Source organism: Salvelinus sp. IW2-2015, unplaced genomic scaffold, assembly GCF_002910315.2.
Source record: "Salvelinus sp. IW2-2015 unplaced genomic scaffold, ASM291031v2 Un_scaffold4483, whole genome shotgun sequence".
In the NCBI taxonomy this organism is placed as follows: domain Eukaryota; kingdom Metazoa; phylum Chordata; class Actinopteri; order Salmoniformes; family Salmonidae; genus Salvelinus; species Salvelinus sp. IW2-2015.
The window spans coordinates 35,029-39,879 of record NW_019945753.1 but is presented as its reverse complement, the minus strand read 5'-3'; the positions used below and the strand labels follow the sequence as shown (position 1 = coordinate 39,879).

General features: G+C 41.8%; 1 long non-coding RNA gene across 1 annotated transcript; it reads right to left on the bottom strand.

Annotated features, from left to right (window-relative positions):
* Positions 1-1,905: 1,905 nt before the first annotated feature.
* LOC139026341 (uncharacterized) lies at positions 1,906-2,557 on the bottom strand. The gene is made up of 3 exons (XR_011478119.1): positions 2,314-2,557; positions 2,235-2,275; positions 1,906-2,115 (listed from the first exon to the last, which is right to left on the bottom strand). It is a non-coding gene; the product is annotated as an uncharacterized lncRNA (long non-coding RNA).
* Positions 2,558-4,851: the final 2,294 nt, after the last annotated feature.

Below are 4,851 nucleotides of genomic sequence, written 5' to 3'. Positions count from 1 at the left end.
GTCAGATATAGATAGGTAGTGTCCTGGGTCAGATATAGATAGGTAGTGTCCTGGGTCAGATAGGTAGTGTCCTGGGTCAGACATAGATAGGTAGTGTCCTGGGTCAGATATAGATAGGTAGTGGCCTGGGTCAGATATAGATAGGTAGTGTCCTGGGTCAGATATAGATAGGTAGTGTCCTGGGTCAGATATAGATAGGTAGTGTCCTGGGTCAGATGTAGATAGGTAGTGTCCTGGGTCAGATGTAGATAGGTAGTGTCCTGGGTCAGATGTAGATAGGTAGTGTCCTATGTAGAACAATCGAGGCTGTAAAAAACAATTTCATCAATAAGACTGTAATGTAACAACATTTGGAAAAAGTCCTGGGATATTTTCCGAATGCTCTGTACATACATTCTACAGAGCCTACTGCGTATTCCCTACAATACGTTTACTGCTGCACCCAAAACAGTTACTGATCTAAGCCAATCTGTATTCTATATACAGTGATTGGCATTGGGGACATTAATTTGACTTTGGAACATGTTTTAAAAGTCTACATTTAATTCAAATGTTCACYTAAATATTAACAAATATGAATCATTGTTAAATGTTAAGACAATTATTTTTCATATATCATGAATGGTTATTGACACCTCTGTACTATTACGTGGGGAACATTTCAAGAAGTCCGTGACCCAGAAGTACTCTTTAAGCTGACGAGACGCTGAACGTGTGATGAGTCCGCAGATCAAATACCCACGTGTGCTGCCACTAGACAGCGAAAAACAAGTTAACCTTTATTTATTGTAATTTAAATGAGTTTGCAGTAGTTAAGTTTTGAGTTATATTACTTACTGTAGCTACCTCACTTGTTATTTCAAATAATTTTGGGAACTTCACAGCAATTGCTAGCTAGCCAAAATGTTGCTTGCTAGCAGGCTCCCATAAATACAAATCTCCCTAGATACAGCCAAGTCTCAGAGTCACGTCATGAGATTTGTAAATGAAAGAGGAATATAATAATACGAATTGAATTGGCCCAGCGTCGTCCGGATTAGACGAGGGTTTGCCCGGGGTAGGCCGTCACTGTAAAAAATATTTTTTTCTTAACTGACTTGCCTGGTTAAATAAAAATAAAATACCCATCTTCCCATTTAGAGTTTCTGGCGCAGCACAAAAAGGCCCTTGAACCAGATGGTGGACAAGACATTTCCGAAGACCTGCTAACCAGATGGTGGGACAAAGACATTTCCAACAGACCTGCTAACCAGATGGTGGGACAAAGACATTTCCTAACAGACCTGGTAACCAGATGGTGGGACAAAGGCATTTCCAACAGACCTGCTAACCAGATGGTGGGACAAAGGCATTTCCTAACAGACCTGCCTAACCAGATGGTGGGACAAAGACACTTTCCTAACAGACCTGCTAACCAGATGTGGGACAAAAGCATTTCCTAACAGACCTGCTAACCAGATGGTGGGACAAAGGCATTTCTAACAGACCTGCTAACCAGATGTGGGACAAAGACATTTCCTAACAGACCTGCTAACCAGATGGTGGGACAAAGCATTTCCTAACAGACCTGCTAACCAGATGTGGGACAAAGCATTTCCTAACAGACTGTAACCAGAATGGTGGACAAAAGCATTTCCTAACAGACGGAACCAAGGACAATGCACCTAACCGACCTGCTAACCAGATGGTGGGACAAAGACATTCCTAACGACCTGGGACACGATGGTGGGACAAAGACTTCCTAAAAGACCTGGAACCAGATGGTGGGACAAATGCATTTCCTAACGGACCTGCTAACCAGATGGTGGGACAAAGACATTTCCTAACAGACCTGGTAACCAGATGGTGGGACAAAGACATTTCCTAACAGACCTGCTAACCAGATGGTGGACAAAGACATTCCTAACAGACCTGCTAACCAGATGGTGGGACAAAGACATTTCCTAACAGACCTGCTAACCAGATGGTGGGACAAAGACATTCCTAACAGACCTGCTAACCAGATGGTGGGACAAAGACATTTCCTAACAGACCTGCTAACCAGATGGTGGGACAAAGACATTTCCTAACAGACCTGCTAACCAGATGGTTGGACAAAGACATTTCCTAACAGACCTGCCAACCAGATGGTGGTGACAAAGAATTCCTAACAGACCTGCTAACCAGATGGTGGACAAAGACATTTCCTAACAGACCTGCTAACCAGATGTGGACAAAGACATTTCCTAACAGACCTGCTAACCAGATGGTGGGACAAAGACATTTCCTAACAGACCTGCTACCAGGTGTGGGACAAAGACATTCCTAACAGACCTGCTAACCAGATGGTGGGACAAAGACATTTCCTAACAGACCTGGTAACTTTGTTGTTACTTTAAGGTGTGAACCAACATGCAGTACCTCCAGCAGGCAGAGAGGCAGGAACCATTCATCCACCAGCTCAGGGAGAAGCTACACTATTCACAGCCCCGTGGAAACAAAAAGACTATGAAATAACTCATATGGAATCAGTGAGTAACCAAAGAAGTGTTAAACAAATCAAAATATATTTTATATTTCAGATTCTTCAAGCAGCTACTCGTTGCCTTGATGACAGCTTTGCACACTACATGATTCATATGTGTTATTTTATGTGTTGATATCTGCACTATTATTCCACAATGTAGAAGATAGTATAAATAAAGAAAAACCCTTAAATGAGTCGGTGCGTCCAAACGTTAGACCGGTACGTATTTGTATTGTTAAAAAATGTACAAATAAAAGGAAATGTATAGTTTAAACATGTATTTCATGTTTATTTGCTTTAGCTGTTAGTGATAATTCTCTAAGACTTAATACATGTGTTAATACATAAGCCTTTATGGACACTATATATACAAAAGGTGTGGACACCCCTTCAAAATAGAGCATTTTGGCTATTTCAGCACACCTCAGCACACAGCCATGCAATCTCCATAGACAAACATTGKCAGTAGAATGGCCTTACTGAAGAACTCAGTGACTTTCAACGTGGCACTGTCATAGGATGCCCTSACCTCAACCCCATCAAACACCTTGGCCTAACTCCGCAGGGGACGGTTGGCATAGTGACAGGAAAACCAATCTGTTGGTGTTTGGCTGTGTGTGTTTATGCTATGTTGTCTCGTCTAAGGCAAAGCGTTCAAGGGTCACCATGCGGTTCTCACCCTGATGTCATCCTCTGTGATGTATCCGGTCTGAGCCACCCACCACGGCTCTACAGAGATCTCTACTGGCTTGGAGGGGAGCAGGTCTCGCGCCGTTTTCCTACGGAAGAATTTCTGACAAGAGACGACACAGGTATGTTATGTAAAGTAATTAAATCAATCAAAAAAAAAATCAAGTAATGTTTAGATCAGCGGACATCTAGTCAGCAGTGTTGGCCATGTTAAGTGAAAGTCTCCACAGCCAGACAAGTGTACTCAATTAAAAGAGGAACTGAATATTTTCAGGAAGCTCACTGCAATGTTTAGTCCCCAGAAAACATCTGAAATGAAAACCAATCTGTGTGTTGTTGGTGTAATAACCGTAGTATTGTCAAAGTATCACTTAGAGTACATGTTGACAAACATAAATAAGGATATTATTGAATTATGTTTAAGTTGCTCTTACCTTGGAAGACCTGCACTGGTTCATCAAGTCTATATACTGGTTCCCTTTCGCCGATCTGGCCAACAGCAGTCCTTGACCTATGAATAATCAGGACAATAATCACTGGTTCATCAAGTCTATATACTGGTTCCTCCTGATGCCAAGCAGTCTTAGACCTAGAAAAACAGACAATAATCACTGGTTCATCAAGTCTATATACTGGTTCCTCCCGATGCCAAGCAGCCTTAGACCTAGAAAACAGACAATAATCACTGGTTTCATCAAGTCTATATACTGGTTCCTCCTGATGCCAGCAGTCTTAGACCTAGAGAACAGACAATAATCACTGGTTCATCAGTCTATATACTGGTTCCTCCGATGCCACAGCAGCCTTAGACCTAGAAAAACAGACAATAATCACTGGTTCATCAAGTCTATATACTGGTTCCTCCCGATGCCACAGCAGCCTTAGACCTAGAAAACAGACAATAATCACTGGTTCATCAAGTCTATATACTGGGTCCTCCCGATGCCAAGCAGTCTTAGACCTAAAACAGACAATAATCACTGGTCATCAAGTCTATATACTGGTTCCTCCGATGCCAAAGCATCTAGACCTAGAAAACAGACAATAATCACTGGTTCATCAAGTCTATATACTGGTTCCTCCTGATGCCAAGCAGTCTTAGACCTAGAAAACAGACAATAATCACGGTTCATCAAGTCTATATACTGTTTCCTCCTGATGCCAAGCAGTCTTAGACCTAGACCTAGAAAACAGACAATAATCACTGGTTCATCAAGTTCTAATATAGCGTTTCCTCCTGAGTCGCAAAGCATGCTTAGACTAAAAACAGACAAGTAATGCACTGACGTCAACGATCACTCAGTCTTAATATACTGAATATGCCTCTCGCATGCAAAATGCCAGTCTCTTAGCACCTAGAAAAACAACAATACCACTGGTTCATCAAGTCTATATACTGGTTCCTCCCGATCAGTGGCGGCCCGTCCTTCAGGGCAGTTGGGGGGGGTTGCCTTTTTTGCATGTTATTTTGGCATTAATACATATAAGTAATACATATCAATGTAAAACATTGTTTTTTAAATGTCATTGAGTTAATAAAGCTGCATACAAACATAGTCTATTTTTTCCTTTCTTGAGTAAGGCAACTCCAAAATGCAGGTGTTGTAGCCTAGCTCAGTGCTTTCTGTGGTGGTGTGGCTAGCCAGCAGAAAATA